This window comes from Oryctolagus cuniculus, chromosome 7 (genome assembly GCF_964237555.1).
Source record: "Oryctolagus cuniculus chromosome 7, mOryCun1.1, whole genome shotgun sequence".
Lineage (NCBI taxonomy): Eukaryota > Metazoa > Chordata > Mammalia > Lagomorpha > Leporidae > Oryctolagus > Oryctolagus cuniculus.
The window spans coordinates 37,268,955-37,283,544 of NC_091438.1; the positions used below are offsets into that span (position 1 = coordinate 37,268,955).

The following is a 14,590-nucleotide window of genomic DNA, read 5'->3' on the forward strand; positions in this document are numbered from 1 at the left end:
CCTGCCACGCGCCCCACACACCGCCCCCAGTGCCCAGGGCCGGGCCCCTCCCAACCCACTGCACGGGAGGCTCCACGCCTGAGACTCTGCCCTCTGAGTCCCGTCGACCTGTCGCCCCCGAGACCTGCCCTAAGCGGCTGGGCAGCTCCGCCCTTGCCCTGGAGGTCCTGTGTGGGCACAAGGAGCCGGAGCCGCTACTTGACGAGGGCCGAGCCGGCACAGAGTAGGGCGGAGAACCGCATGCAGGGATCGAGGCGTCAATCGGGACGCAGAGCTCAGAGATGAGGCGGGGATTGGAACGTGCTACCAAATCCGTGGTGGCGTGGCCCGCGACGGGGACCGGGAGGGTCGGTTCCCTCCCGTGCGGAGAGAGCCCACGGTGAAACGCCAGCGTATGCCGCTCCCCTCTCCTCCACCTTGTCCCCACACACTGGCTGGCTGTCATCTCGGCTCTCGGGCTGTCCGCAAGCCCTCTCCCACCTCCTCCCGGAGGAGGAGGCTCCCTCACCTATGGCCAGCCGCCGGCATTGCCCAGGGCTCCAGCTTGCCGGCCCTCTCCAGCCTGCTGGTCTCGCATCTGCATCCTGCATCCTGCATCCTGCATCCTGCATCCTGGGGGGTGGAGGCGGGGAGGGGTGCCAAGTGCAGGGCCCCTCTGGGACAGCTCCCACGTGTTCAAGCCCCGAGCCCACCTGGGAGCCTGGATCGGCTCACGGTGGGAAAACCAAAGCAACTGCACCCTGGGCTGCTTGGTGACTCTCAGACCCACGGAGGCCATGGCACGCGGCACCTGGCACCTGGCCCAACGGGCAGGGAGAGAAGGCGTGCCCTCTGTGTCTCTCTGTGTGTGTGTCTGTGTGTGTGTGAGTGTGTGTGTGCGCGCGCACGCAGAAGCACACGCGTTCCTGTGCGTGGTGCCGGCGGCGGTGATGTCGTGAGTGAGGACGTGAGGCCGAGTGCGTGCAGGCACCGGTCCCTGTGTGTGGAGTGGGGTGCGGCTGTTCCGGAATTGTGGCATCCTGGGTGTGCGGGTGGATGTGTGTTGGTGCGCGCGTGCCCACGTCTGGGTTGGGGGTGTTCCGGCTGCCCAGGAGTGTCGCAGAAAGGCTGGCAGGGGAGGCGCGGGAGCAGGGGGACAGCGAGCAGCCTGGAGGTGGGGAGCGGCCGAAGGTCCTGAGGTGGCGCAGCTGGCGAAAAGGACAGCAGCTGAGGGCGGCCGCGGAGGCAGAGGCACAGAGCTTGGGCCGGGGCCGGGGCTGGGGCTGGGGCGCAGTGTGCGTTGCCCCATTGCACAAGCAGTTGGCTGCGTGGTTGTGCAAAAGTGGGCGGGCTGTACTGCGGGAGGCAGAGCACACACGCCGGCCCTCCGAGGAAGAAGAAAGGCTTCCCTGACCGGGAATCGAACCCGGGCCGCGGCGGTGAGAGCGCCGAATCCTAACCACTAGACCACCAGGGAGCGTCGGGCTGCGCGTCTGGCCTGGGCCTCTGCCTGCTGCAGCCGGCGCCTGGGTGCCAATGGGCAGCAGCAGCAGCAGCAGCAGCAGCAGCAGCGCCTGGCCTGTCGCGCTACTTCCACGGCCAACCCCCCGGCTGTCCTGCCCGGGCCGGCCGACGGGCCCCCGCCCGCCATCCGCCCTGACCTCAAAAACACACGGCGCGCCTCCGTCTCCTGGCCCCCGCGCACGCCCTGCCCCGCCGCGCTCAGCCGAGTCCACCCCACCTGGGCGGCCGGGCGCGCGCCACGACCACCGCCTCTGCCAAAAGGTGGGCGCGCTGCGTTGGCCGGGAATCGAACCCGGGTCAACTGCTTGGAAGGCAGCTATGCTCACCACTATACCACCAACGCCTCCCGCCGAGGCCGGCCTGGCCACGCGCCGCCCGGCTTGCCCGGAGCGCCCCGCCGCCCCCGTGCCCCGACGGCGCGCCTCGCCCGCACTTCCCCGCTGCCACCCCAAGGCCGCCCGGCGCCCCGCCGGCCAAGCCCAGCACGCCTGCCCGATCCACGCGCGCGCCCTCGCGCATCCACACGCACGCCAGCCGCTTCTCCGTCTGCGCACGCGCCCGCCTCCGCCCAGCGCCTCCCGGTCTCCTTACTCCTGGGAACCGGCCTCCGGATCCAGCGGAGCCCCGGCGGCGCGCGCGTCCGTATCCGTATCCGTCTCCGCGTCCGCCCTCAGCTGGCTCGTCCAAGCCCTCGTGCACCAGAGGTCCGACGGCCAGGCGACCGACCGCACCCGCAGGCTCGCTCCCCGGCTCGTCCGCGCCCCCTCACCCAGCGCACCTAGCGCACCTAGCGCACCAAGCGCACCAAGCCCTGTCGGTCGGTGGCGACCGACCGTGGGCGAGCGAAAACTCCTCGCGCGCGCCGCGCCCTGTGCGCCCAACACGGGTGCGTGTCCGGGGCCCGCAGGCCACACGGTCCCTGGTGCTCCGCGTGCGGGGGCCGGCGTGCGGGGCCTGGCCAAAAAGGGCGGCTTGCCTCCCCGTCGGGGAATCGAACCCCGGTCTCCCGCGTGACAGGCGGGGATACTCACCACTATACTAACGAGGACGGCGGCGGCCACCCTCGGGTCCCCTCGACCCCTCTGCGTCCGCCCGCCCGCCCGCCCGCCCGCCCGCCCGCACCCGACCCCTGCCCTCCACCGCCCACACACCGGCTCCAGGGCCAACCGCCACCCGTCCCCAGTGCCCAGGCCCCGGTCCCCGCAACCTAGTGCCTTCAGCCCCACGTGGACTCCCCGGCCCGGGACCACAACATGCTAGCTTCCAGGAGCATAGAGCCAACCAACCGGAGGACCCAGGGGAAGCCAGGGAGGAGGATGAAGATGAGGAAGAGCAGCAGCAGCAGCAGCAGCAGCAGCAGCAGCAGCAAGAGGAGAGGGGAGAAGAGCCAGCGGAGGGGCACAGCGAGGAAGAGGAGGAAGAGCACCCCCAGGAAAACCCAGAGGGAGAGGAGGAGGAGGAGGAAGACCACGACGACCCGGTGGGCGGGGCACAACGAGGGCGGGGGCAGCGCTGCGAACTGGAAGGAGCGGGCGGCCCGTCTGGGATGCGTCCCGGGGGGTGCTGCCGGGTGCCCCGTGCGGCCTCCAGAACCGGGCAGCGGCGCCCTGCAAGCCCCGGGAACCGCGCGGAGCTGCCCCGGGAACCGCGCAACCCGCGCGCCCCGCGGCCTGCGCCCTGGCCCCGCAGCCCAGGGCCCAGGCGGCGCGACGGACCAAGGCCGCAGTCCCTGGCGCGCTCCCCCAGCCAAGGGAACGGCCGCGCCACCCGGCCCGCCGTCAGGATGGCCGAGCGGTCTAAGGCGCTGCGTTCAGGTCGCAGTCTCCCCTGGAGGCGTGGGTTCGAATCCCACTCCTGACAAGCACGCCTTTTTGGCACGCCCGGGACAGCCTCGCGCCCGTCGTGCAACACGCCGCTCGCCGCTCCGGCTTTCCAGCCGTCGCGAGCGAGACCCCGCCTTGCCGGCCCGGCCCACACGTGGGACTCGCCACAGGGACCCCGCTCCAACTGGCCAGCGCGCAGGCACTCCCGCCCACCTCTCCCCACCACACCGCTTCTCGGGACCCACCTGCCTCCGAGTCTTCCTGGCTCCTCCGCTCCTCTGCCGCCACCCTCTGCCGCTACCTTCCGCACATTCACGGCCCTCCGCCTCCCAGCCCCAGTCCCCAGATCTCCTCCACCTCTCCCCGCCACCTGCCAGCCCCAGAGCGCTGAACCGACGGGCGGCCCGCCCAGAGTCCTCCCGAGCGTCCCCTAAACACCTGTCTGCAGCCAGCCCACCGAGAGCAGCGCACTTCGGCCGCGTCCCACCTCCTCGCCCTCGCCGCGCACTCCCGCCTCCCGCCTCCCGCCTGCCAGCCTGTCTGCCTGCTCGGGACAGCGCGCTGCCCGGGATCCTGCTCCTCGGAGCCCTTGGCTGACCCCGTGCTCCCGCCTCTCTCGGCCTCAGCACAGCTGCCTCAGGAGGCACAGAGGCCACGAGTCGGGAAAACCACCCGGGGCAGTGGTTGGTGGCCGGCCGAAGGCCCAGGCGCCCTGCGGTCACCCAGCTGCACACGTTGGCTCTCCTCCACGACCCACCGCCTCCCCAGGGGCGGGGCGGGGGGCTCCATGGGCAGGCGCGCCCCACCCAGCGTGGCGGCCGGCCACACACCCGCCTTCAGCCGGTGCTCCTGTTGCAGCCGTGGCTCACACCCGAGCCCACCACCACGGGGACCGCCCCGAGTCACCTGCTCTGACGGGGACCTGGGCAGAGGGCCGGGTCTGGCCGGCTGCATCCTGGCTCTCTCTGGGCTCCAGCGCCCCTCCTTCCCCGTGCCCTGGGATGCAGACAACAACCCAGCAGGAGCTGAAGCTCTGTGCTTCTCTCTCTTTCTCTGTCTGCCTGCCTCTTGCTCTCTAGCTCGCTCTCTCTCTCTCTCTCTCTCTCGTGTGTGTGTGTGTGTGTGTGTGTGTGTGTGTCTCCCTCCCAAACCCCACCCACCCATCCAAGGCCAACCACCACCACACCACACCACACCACACCCCCTCCAACCCCACCCCAGCCAACCATTCCGCCCATCCTCAACTCTAGGCAGCTTGCCAAGCAGCCTGGGCCCTAGAGGCGCGTGGAGCAGCTCCTTCTGCTTGCGCGTGGTCGCCCTGCTCCACGGAAAGCGGCTGCAACGGAGCAGCTCGTGGTGATCAGCCTGTGGGCCTGTGGCGGCTCCTGGCGGCGCCCGCCGACGGTGCATGGGTGGTTCAGTGGTAGAATTCTCGCCTGCCACGCGGGAGGCCTGGGTTCGATTCCCGGCCCATGCAGCTCCTGCTCCCCTTTTGCTTGGGCAGCCCCAGCAGTGCCTCTGCGCAAGCCGCTCCCTCGGGCTCCTCTCTGGCCAGCCTTGCACCAGCACTCTTGGCACACGCGCTCCCCAGCCCCCCTGGCCGCCGAACCCCGCCTAGCCCAGCGCCAGTGCCTCAGCTCTCGCACCCCTGCCTCCTTCCTAGCCTCTGCCTCTCCTGATACCCACTTCGGGCCCACGCGCTGCACTTCCGACCTCGCCGCTCTGCCGGCCGGCCACTGAGCCGCCAAGCCCCGCCGCTTCGCCTCCCCACACCCTGCTCTCACAACCAACCATCGCCAACGCGCGGCTGGCCCTAGCACCCTTCCACGACTCCTCCCGCCTTCCGGCTGCTGGACAGATGCCGGCCCCCGTTGGGGGCTCACGCCCTGGCCCTAGGCTGCTTGGGATGCCAGCCTCCAGAACAGACACCCGACTCCAGCCCTGCCACGCGCCCCACACACCGCCCCCAGTGCCCAGGGCCGGGCCCCTCCCAACCCACTGCACGGGAGGCTCCACGCCTGAGACTCTGCCCTCTGAGTCCCGTCGACCTGTCGCCCCCGAGACCTGCCCTAAGCGGCTGGGCAGCTCCGCCCTTGCCCTGGAGGTCCTGTGTGGGCACAAGGAGCCGGAGCCGCTACTTGACGAGGGCCGAGCCGGCACAGAGTAGGGCGGAGAACCGCATGCAGGGATCGAGGCGTCAATCGGGACGCAGAGCTCAGAGATGAGGCGGGGATTGGAACGTGCTACCAAATCCGTGGTGGCGTGGCCCGCGACGGGGACCGGGAGGGTCGGTTCCCTCCCGTGCGGAGAGAGCCCACGGTGAAACGCCAGCGTATGCCGCTCCCCTCTCCTCCACCTTGTCCCCACACACTGGCTGGCTGTCATCTCGGCTCTCGGGCTGTCCGCAAGCCCTCTCCCACCTCCTCCCGGAGGAGGAGGCTCCCTCACCTATGGCCAGCCGCCGGCATTGCCCAGGGCTCCAGCTTGCCGGCCCTCTCCAGCCTGCTGGTCTCGCATCTGCATCCTGCATCCTGCATCCTGCATCCTGCATCCTGGGGGGTGGAGGCGGGGAGGGGTGCCAAGTGCAGGGCCCCTCTGGGACAGCTCCCACGTGTTCAAGCCCCGAGCCCACCTGGGAGCCTGGATCGGCTCACGGTGGGAAAACCAAAGCAACTGCACCCTGGGCTGCTTGGTGACTCTCAGACCCACGGAGGCCATGGCACGCGGCACCTGGCACCTGGCCCAACGGGCAGGGAGAGAAGGCGTGCCCTCTGTGTCTCTCTGTGTGTGTGTCTGTGTGTGTGTGAGTGTGTGTGTGCGCGCGCACGCAGAAGCACACGCGTTCCTGTGCGTGGTGCCGGCGGCGGTGATGTCGTGAGTGAGGACGTGAGGCCGAGTGCGTGCAGGCACCGGTCCCTGTGTGTGGAGTGGGGTGCGGCTGTTCCGGAATTGTGGCATCCTGGGTGTGCGGGTGGATGTGTGTTGGTGCGCGCGTGCCCACGTCTGGGTTGGGGGTGTTCCGGCTGCCCAGGAGTGTCGCAGAAAGGCTGGCAGGGGAGGCGCGGGAGCAGGGGGACAGCGAGCAGCCTGGAGGTGGGGAGCGGCCGAAGGTCCTGAGGTGGCGCAGCTGGCGAAAAGGACAGCAGCTGAGGGCGGCCGCGGAGGCAGAGGCACAGAGCTTGGGCCGGGGCCGGGGCTGGGGCTGGGGCGCAGTGTGCGTTGCCCCATTGCACAAGCAGTTGGCTGCGTGGTTGTGCAAAAGTGGGCGGGCTGTACTGCGGGAGGCAGAGCACACACGCCGGCCCTCCGAGGAAGAAGAAAGGCTTCCCTGACCGGGAATCGAACCCGGGCCGCGGCGGTGAGAGCGCCGAATCCTAACCACTAGACCACCAGGGAGCGTCGGGCTGCGCGTCTGGCCTGGGCCTCTGCCTGCTGCAGCCGGCGCCTGGGTGCCAATGGGCAGCAGCAGCAGCAGCAGCAGCAGCAGCGCCTGGCCTGTCGCGCTACTTCCACGGCCAACCCCCCGGCTGTCCTGCCCGGGCCGGCCGACGGGCCCCCGCCCGCCATCCGCCCTGACCTCAAAAACACACGGCGCGCCTCCGTCTCCTGGCCCCCGCGCACGCCCTGCCCCGCCGCGCTCAGCCGAGTCCACCCCACCTGGGCGGCCGGGCGCGCGCCACGACCACCGCCTCTGCCAAAAGGTGGGCGCGCTGCGTTGGCCGGGAATCGAACCCGGGTCAACTGCTTGGAAGGCAGCTATGCTCACCACTATACCACCAACGCCTCCCGCCGAGGCCGGCCTGGCCACGCGCCGCCCGGCTTGCCCGGAGCGCCCCGCCGCCCCCGTGCCCCGACGGCGCGCCTCGCCCGCACTTCCCCGCTGCCACCCCAAGGCCGCCCGGCGCCCCGCCGGCCAAGCCCAGCACGCCTGCCCGATCCACGCGCGCGCCCTCGCGCATCCACACGCACGCCAGCCGCTTCTCCGTCTGCGCACGCGCCCGCCTCCGCCCAGCGCCTCCCGGTCTCCTTACTCCTGGGAACCGGCCTCCGGATCCAGCGGAGCCCCGGCGGCGCGCGCGTCCGTATCCGTATCCGTCTCCGCGTCCGCCCTCAGCTGGCTCGTCCAAGCCCTCGTGCACCAGAGGTCCGACGGCCAGGCGACCGACCGCACCCGCAGGCTCGCTCCCCGGCTCGTCCGCGCCCCCTCACCCAGCGCACCTAGCGCACCTAGCGCACCAAGCGCACCAAGCCCTGTCGGTCGGTGGCGACCGACCGTGGGCGAGCGAAAACTCCTCGCGCGCGCCGCGCCCTGTGCGCCCAACACGGGTGCGTGTCCGGGGCCCGCAGGCCACACGGTCCCTGGTGCTCCGCGTGCGGGGGCCGGCGTGCGGGGCCTGGCCAAAAAGGGCGGCTTGCCTCCCCGTCGGGGAATCGAACCCCGGTCTCCCGCGCGCGGCGGGGATACTCACCACTATACTAACGAGGACGGCGGCGGCCACCCTCGGGTCCCCTCGACCCCTCTGCGTCCGCCCGCCCGCCCGCCCGCCCGCACCCGACCCCTGCCCTCCACCGCCCACACACCGGCTCCAGGGCCAACCGCCACCCGTCCCCAGTGCCCAGGCCCCGGTCCCCGCAACCTAGTGCCTTCAGCCCCACGTGGACTCCCCGGCCCGGGACCACAACATGCTAGCTTCCAGGAGCATAGAGCCAACCAACCGGAGGACCCAGGGGAAGCCAGGGAGGAGGATGAAGATGAGGAAGAGCAGCAGCAGCAGCAGCAGCAGCAGCAAGAGGAGAGGGGAGAAGAGCCAGCGGAGGGGCACAGCGAGGAAGAGGAGGAAGAGCACCCCCAGGAAAACCCAGAGGGAGAGGAGGAGGAGGAGGAAGACCACGACGACCCGGTGGGCGGGGCACAACGAGGGCGGGGGCAGCGCTGCGAACTGGAAGGAGCGGGCGGCCCGTCTGGGATGCGTCCCGGGGGGTGCTGCCGGGTGCCCCGTGCGGCCTCCAGAACCGGGCAGCGGCGCCCTGCAAGCCCCGGGAACCGCGCGGAGCTGCCCCGGGAACCGCGCAACCCGCGCGCCCCGCGGCCTGCGCCCTGGCCCCGCAGCCCAGGGCCCAGGCGGCGCGACGGACCAAGGCCGCAGTCCCTGGCGCGCTCCCCCAGCCAAGGGAACGGCCGCGCCACCCGGCCCGCCGTCAGGATGGCCGAGCGGTCTAAGGCGCTGCGTTCAGGTCGCAGTCTCCCCTGGAGGCGTGGGTTCGAATCCCACTCCTGACAAGCACGCCTTTTTGGCACGCCCGGGACAGCCTCGCGCCCGTCGTGCAACACGCCGCTCGCCGCTCCGGCTCTCCAGCCGTCGCGAGCGAGACCCCGCCTTGCCGGCCCGGCCCACACGTGGGACTCGCCACAGGGACCCCGCTCCAACTGGCCAGCGCGCAGGCACTCCCGCCCACCTCTCCCCACCACACCGCTTCTCGGGACCCACCTGCCTCCGAGTCTTCCTGGCTCCTCCGCTCCTCTGCCGCCACCCTCTGCCGCTACCTTCCGCACATTCACGGCCCTCCGCCTCCCAGCCCCAGTCCCCAGATCTCCTCCACCTCTCCCCGCCACCTGCCAGCCCCAGAGCGCTGAACCGACGGGCGGCCCGCCCAGAGTCCTCCCGAGCGTCCCCTAAACACCTGTCTGCAGCCAGCCCACCGAGAGCAGCGCACTTCGGCCGCGTCCCACCTCCTCGCCCTCGCCGCGCACTCCCGCCTCCCGCCTCCCGCCTGCCAGCCTGTCTGCCTGCTCGGGACAGCGCGCTGCCCGGGATCCTGCTCCTCGGAGCCCTTGGCTGACCCCGTGCTCCCGCCTCTCTCGGCCTCAGCACAGCTGCCTCAGGAGGCACAGAGGCCACGAGTCGGGAAAACCACCCGGGGCAGTGGTTGGTGGCCGGCCGAAGGCCCAGGCGCCCTGCGGTCACCCAGCTGCACACGTTGGCTCTCCTCCACGACCCACCGCCTCCCCAGGGGCGGGGCGGGGGGCTCCATGGGCAGGCGCGCCCCACCCAGCGTGGCGGCCGGCCACACACCCGCCTTCAGCCGGTGCTCCTGTTGCAGCCGTGGCTCACACCCGAGCCCACCACCACGGGGACCGCCCCGAGTCACCTGCTCTGACGGGGACCTGGGCAGAGGGCCGGGTCTGGCCGGCTGCATCCTGGCTCTCTCTGGGCTCCAGCGCCCCTCCTTCCCCGTGCCCTGGGATGCAGACAACAACCCAGCAGGAGCTGAAGCTCTGTGCTTCTCTCTCTTTCTCTGTCTGCCTGCCTCTTGCTCTCTAGCTCGCTCTCTCTCTCTCTCTCTCTCTCGTGTGTGTGTGTGTGTGTGTGTGTGTGTGTGTCTCCCTCCCAAACCCCACCCACCCATCCAAGGCCAACCACCACCACACCACACCACACCACACCCCCTCCAACCCCACCCCAGCCAACCATTCCGCCCATCCTCAACTCTAGGCAGCTTGCCAAGCAGCCTGGGCCCTAGAGGCGCGTGGAGCAGCTCCTTCTGCTTGCGCGTGGTCGCCCTGCTCCACGGAAAGCGGCTGCAACGGAGCAGCTCGTGGTGATCAGCCTGTGGGCCTGTGGCGGCTCCTGGCGGCGCCCGCCGACGGTGCATGGGTGGTTCAGTGGTAGAATTCTCGCCTGCCACGCGGGAGGCCCGGGTTCGATTCCCGGCCCATGCAGCTCCTGCTCCCCTTTTGCTTGGGCAGCCCCAGCAGTGCCTCTGCGCAAGCCGCTCCCTCGGGCTCCTCTCTGGCCAGCCTTGCACCAGCACTCTTGGCACACGCGCTCCCCAGCCCCCCTGGCCGCCGAACCCCGCCTAGCCCAGCGCCAGTGCCTCAGCTCTCGCACCCCTGCCTCCTTCCTAGCCTCTGCCTCTCCTGATACCCACTTCGGGCCCACGCGCTGCACTTCCGACCTCGCCGCTCTGCCGGCCGGCCACTGAGCCGCCAAGCCCCGCCGCTTCGCCTCCCCACACCCTGCTCTCACAACCAACCATCGCCAACGCGCGGCTGGCCCTAGCACCCTTCCACGACTCCTCCCGCCTTCCGGCTGCTGGACAGATGCCGGCCCCCGTTGGGGGCTCACGCCCTGGCCCTAGGCTGCTTGGGATGCCAGCCTCCAGAACAGACACCCGACTCCAGCCCTGCCACGCGCCCCACACACCGCCCCCAGTGCCCAGGGCCGGGCCCCTCCCAACCCACTGCACGGGAGGCTCCACGCCTGAGACTCTGCCCTCTGAGTCCCGTCGACCTGTCGCCCCCGAGACCTGCCCTAAGCGGCTGGGCAGCTCCGCCCTTGCCCTGGAGGTCCTGTGTGGGCACAAGGAGCCGGAGCCGCTACTTGACGAGGGCCGAGCCGGCACAGAGTAGGGCGGAGAACCGCATGCAGGGATCGAGGCGTCAATCGGGACGCAGAGCTCAGAGATGAGGCGGGGATTGGAACGTGCTACCAAATCCGTGGTGGCGTGGCCCGCGACGGGGACCGGGAGGGTCGGTTCCCTCCCGTGCGGAGAGAGCCCACGGTGAAACGCCAGCGTATGCCGCTCCCCTCTCCTCCACCTTGTCCCCACACACTGGCTGGCTGTCATCTCGGCTCTCGGGCTGTCCGCAAGCCCTCTCCCACCTCCTCCCGGAGGAGGAGGCTCCCTCACCTATGGCCAGCCGCCGGCATTGCCCAGGGCTCCAGCTTGCCGGCCCTCTCCAGCCTGCTGGTCTCGCATCTGCATCCTGCATCCTGCATCCTGCATCCTGCATCCTGCATCCTGGGGGGTGGAGGCGGGGAGGGGTGCCAAGTGCAGGGCCCCTCTGGGACAGCTCCCACGTGTTCAAGCCCCGAGCCCACCTGGGAGCCTGGATCGGCTCACGGTGGGAAAACCAAAGCAACTGCACCCTGGGCTGCTTGGTGACTCTCAGACCCACGGAGGCCATGGCACGCGGCACCTGGCACCTGGCCCAACGGGCAGGGAGAGAAGGCGTGCCCTCTGTGTCTCTCTGTGTGTGTGTCTGTGTGTGTGTGAGTGTGTGTGTGCGCGCGCACGCAGAAGCACACGCGTTCCTGTGCGTGGTGCCGGCGGCGGTGATGTCGTGAGTGAGGACGTGAGGCCGAGTGCGTGCAGGCACCGGTCCCTGTGTGTGGAGTGGGGTGCGGCTGTTCCGGAATTGTGGCATCCTGGGTGTGCGGGTGGATGTGTGTTGGTGCGCGCGTGCCCACGTCTGGGTTGGGGGTGTTCCGGCTGCCCAGGAGTGTCGCAGAAAGGCTGGCAGGGGAGGCGCGGGAGCAGGGGGACAGCGAGCAGCCTGGAGGTGGGGAGCGGCCGAAGGTCCTGAGGTGGCGCAGCTGGCGAAAAGGACAGCAGCTGAGGGCGGCCGCGGAGGCAGAGGCACAGAGCTTGGGCCGGGGCCGGGGCTGGGGCTGGGGCGCAGTGTGCGTTGCCCCATTGCACAAGCAGTTGGCTGCGTGGTTGTGCAAAAGTGGGCGGGCTGTACTGCGGGAGGCAGAGCACACACGCCGGCCCTCCGAGGAAGAAGAAAGGCTTCCCTGACCGGGAATCGAACCCGGGCCGCGGCGGTGAGAGCGCCGAATCCTAACCACTAGACCACCAGGGAGCGTCGGGCTGCGCGTCTGGCCTGGGCCTCTGCCTGCTGCAGCCGGCGCCTGGGTGCCAATGGGCAGCAGCAGCAGCAGCAGCAGCAGCAGCAGCGCCTGGCCTGTCGCGCTACTTCCACGGCCAACCCCCCGGCTGTCCTGCCCGGGCCGGCCGACGGGCCCCCGCCCGCCATCCGCCCTGACCTCAAAAACACACGGCGCGCCTCCGTCTCCTGGCCCCCGCGCACGCCCTGCCCCGCCGCGCTCAGCCGAGTCCACCCCACCTGGGCGGCCGGGCGCGCGCCACGACCACCGCCTCTGCCAAAAGGTGGGCGCGCTGCGTTGGCCGGGAATCGAACCCGGGTCAACTGCTTGGAAGGCAGCTATGCTCACCACTATACCACCAACGCCTCCCGCCGAGGCCGGCCTGGCCACGCGCCGCCCGGCTTGCCCGGAGCGCCCCGCCGCCCCCGTGCCCCGACGGCGCGCCTCGCCCGCACTTCCCCGCTGCCACCCCAAGGCCGCCCGGCGCCCCGCCGGCCAAGCCCAGCACGCCTGCCCGATCCACGCGCGCGCCCTCGCGCATCCACACGCACGCCAGCCGCTTCTCCGTCTGCGCACGCGCCCGCCTCCGCCCAGCGCCTCCCGGTCTCCTTACTCCTGGGAACCGGCCTCCGGATCCAGCGGAGCCCCGGCGGCGCGCGCGTCCGTATCCGTATCCGTCTCCGCGTCCGCCCTCAGCTGGCTCGTCCAAGCCCTCGTGCACCAGAGGTCCGACGGCCAGGCGACCGACCGCACCCGCAGGCTCGCTCCCCGGCTCGTCCGCGCCCCCTCACCCAGCGCACCTAGCGCACCTAGCGCACCAAGCGCACCAAGCCCTGTCGGTCGGTGGCGACCGACCGTGGGCGAGCGAAAACTCCTCGCGCGCGCCGCGCCCTGTGCGCCCAACACGGGTGCGTGTCCGGGGCCCGCAGGCCACACGGTCCCTGGTGCTCCGCGTGCGGGGGCCGGCGTGCGGGGCCTGGCCAAAAAGGGCGGCTTGCCTCCCCGTCGGGGAATCGAACCCCGGTCTCCCGCGTGACAGGCGGGGATACTCACCACTATACTAACGAGGACGGCGGCGGCCACCCTCGGGTCCCCTCGACCCCTCTGCGTCCGCCCGCCCGCCCGCCCGCCCGCCCGCACCCGACCCCTGCCCTCCACCGCCCACACACCGGCTCCAGGGCCAACCGCCACCCGTCCCCAGTGCCCAGGCCCCGGTCCCCGCAACCTAGTGCCTTCAGCCCCACGTGGACTCCCCGGCCCGGGACCACAACATGCTAGCTTCCAGGAGCATAGAGCCAACCAACCGGAGGACCCAGGGGAAGCCAGGGAGGAGGATGAAGATGAGGAAGAGCAGCAGCAGCAGCAGCAGCAGCAGCAAGAGGAGAGGGGAGAAGAGCCAGCGGAGGGGCACAGCGAGGAAGAGGAGGAAGAGCACCCCCAGGAAAACCCAGAGGGAGAGGAGGAGGAGGAGGAAGACCACGACGACCCGGTGGGCGGGGCACAACGAGGGCGGGGGCAGCGCTGCGAACTGGAAGGAGCGGGCGGCCCGTCTGGGATGCGTCCCGGGGGGTGCTGCCGGGTGCCCCGTGCGGCCTCCAGAACCGGGCAGCGGCGCCCTGCAAGCCCCGGGAACCGCGCGGAGCTGCCCCGGGAACCGCGCAACCCGCGCGCCCCGCGGCCTGCGCCCTGGCCCCGCAGCCCAGGGCCCAGGCGGCGCGACGGACCAAGGCCGCAGTCCCTGGCGCGCTCCCCCAGCCAAGGGAACGGCCGCGCCACCCGGCCCGCCGTCAGGATGGCCGAGCGGTCTAAGGCGCTGCGTTCAGGTCGCAGTCTCCCCTGGAGGCGTGGGTTCGAATCCCACTCCTGACAAGCACGCCTTTTTGGCACGCCCGGGCCAGCCTCGCGCCCGTCGTGCAACACGCCGCTCGCCGCTCCGGCTTTCCAGCCGTCGCGAGCGAGACCCCGCCTTGCCGGCCCGGCCCACACGTGGGACTCGCCACAGGGACCCCGCTCCAACTGGCCAGCGCGCAGGCACTCCCGCCCACCTCTCCCCACCACACCGCTTCTCGGGACCCACCTGCCTCCGAGTCTTCCTGGCTCCTCCGCTCCTCTGCCGCCACCCTCTGCCGCTACCTTCCGCACATTCACGGCCCTCCGCCTCCCAGCCCCAGTCCCCAGATCTCCTCCACCTCTCCCCGCCACCTGCCAGCCCCAGAGCGCTGAACCGACGGGCGGCCCGCCCAGAGTCCTCCCGAGCGTCCCCTAAACACCTGTCTGCAGCCAGCCCACCGAGAGCAGCGCACTTCGGCCGCGTCCCACCTCCTCGCCCTCGCCGCGCACTCCCGCCTCCCGCCTCCCGCCTGCCAGCCTGTCTGCCTGCTCGGGACAGCGCGCTGCCCGGGATCCTGCTCCTCGGAGCCCTTGGCTGACCCCGTGCTCCCGCCTCTCTCGGCCTCAGCACAGCTGCCTCAGGAGGCACAGAGGCCACGAGTCGGGAAAACCACCCGGGGCAGTGGTTGGTGGCCGGCCGAAGGCCCAGGCGCCCTGCGGTCACCCAGCTGCACACGTTGGCTCTCCTCCACGACCCACCGC

At 71.2% G+C, this 14,590-nt stretch overlaps 13 non-coding genes across 13 annotated transcripts; 5 read left to right on the forward strand and 8 right to left on the reverse strand.

Moving 5' to 3' along the window:
* Positions 1–1,384: 1,384 nt before the first annotated feature.
* TRNAE-CUC (transfer RNA glutamic acid (anticodon CUC)) lies at positions 1,385–1,456 on the reverse strand. Its single transcript has one exon. It is a non-coding gene; the product is annotated as a tRNA-Glu (tRNA).
* A 318-nt stretch (positions 1,457–1,774) lies between these two features.
* Positions 1,775–1,846, reverse strand: TRNAG-UCC (transfer RNA glycine (anticodon UCC)). The gene has a single exon. It is a non-coding gene; the product is annotated as a tRNA-Gly (tRNA).
* Positions 1,847–2,479: 633 nt separating this feature from the next.
* TRNAD-GUC (transfer RNA aspartic acid (anticodon GUC)) lies at positions 2,480–2,551 on the reverse strand. The gene has a single exon. It is a non-coding gene; the product is annotated as a tRNA-Asp (tRNA).
* A 729-nt stretch (positions 2,552–3,280) lies between these two features.
* Positions 3,281–3,363, forward strand: TRNAL-CAG (transfer RNA leucine (anticodon CAG)). Its single transcript has one exon. It is a non-coding gene; the product is annotated as a tRNA-Leu (tRNA).
* Positions 3,364–4,732: 1,369 nt separating this feature from the next.
* Positions 4,733–4,803, forward strand: TRNAG-GCC (transfer RNA glycine (anticodon GCC)). Its single transcript has one exon. It is a non-coding gene; the product is annotated as a tRNA-Gly (tRNA).
* Positions 4,804–6,650: 1,847 nt separating this feature from the next.
* On the reverse strand, positions 6,651–6,722 carry TRNAE-CUC (transfer RNA glutamic acid (anticodon CUC)). The gene has a single exon. It is a non-coding gene; the product is annotated as a tRNA-Glu (tRNA).
* A 315-nt stretch (positions 6,723–7,037) lies between these two features.
* TRNAG-UCC (transfer RNA glycine (anticodon UCC)) lies at positions 7,038–7,109 on the reverse strand. The gene has a single exon. It is a non-coding gene; the product is annotated as a tRNA-Gly (tRNA).
* Positions 7,110–8,524: 1,415 nt separating this feature from the next.
* Positions 8,525–8,607, forward strand: TRNAL-CAG (transfer RNA leucine (anticodon CAG)). Its single transcript has one exon. It is a non-coding gene; the product is annotated as a tRNA-Leu (tRNA).
* Positions 8,608–9,976: 1,369 nt separating this feature from the next.
* Positions 9,977–10,047, forward strand: TRNAG-GCC (transfer RNA glycine (anticodon GCC)). The gene has a single exon. It is a non-coding gene; the product is annotated as a tRNA-Gly (tRNA).
* A 1,854-nt stretch (positions 10,048–11,901) lies between these two features.
* On the reverse strand, positions 11,902–11,973 carry TRNAE-CUC (transfer RNA glutamic acid (anticodon CUC)). Its single transcript has one exon. It is a non-coding gene; the product is annotated as a tRNA-Glu (tRNA).
* A 318-nt stretch (positions 11,974–12,291) lies between these two features.
* TRNAG-UCC (transfer RNA glycine (anticodon UCC)) lies at positions 12,292–12,363 on the reverse strand. Its single transcript has one exon. It is a non-coding gene; the product is annotated as a tRNA-Gly (tRNA).
* A 633-nt stretch (positions 12,364–12,996) lies between these two features.
* TRNAD-GUC (transfer RNA aspartic acid (anticodon GUC)) lies at positions 12,997–13,068 on the reverse strand. Its single transcript has one exon. It is a non-coding gene; the product is annotated as a tRNA-Asp (tRNA).
* A 716-nt stretch (positions 13,069–13,784) lies between these two features.
* On the forward strand, positions 13,785–13,867 carry TRNAL-CAG (transfer RNA leucine (anticodon CAG)). The gene has a single exon. It is a non-coding gene; the product is annotated as a tRNA-Leu (tRNA).
* The last annotated feature ends 723 nt before the right edge of the window (positions 13,868–14,590 follow it).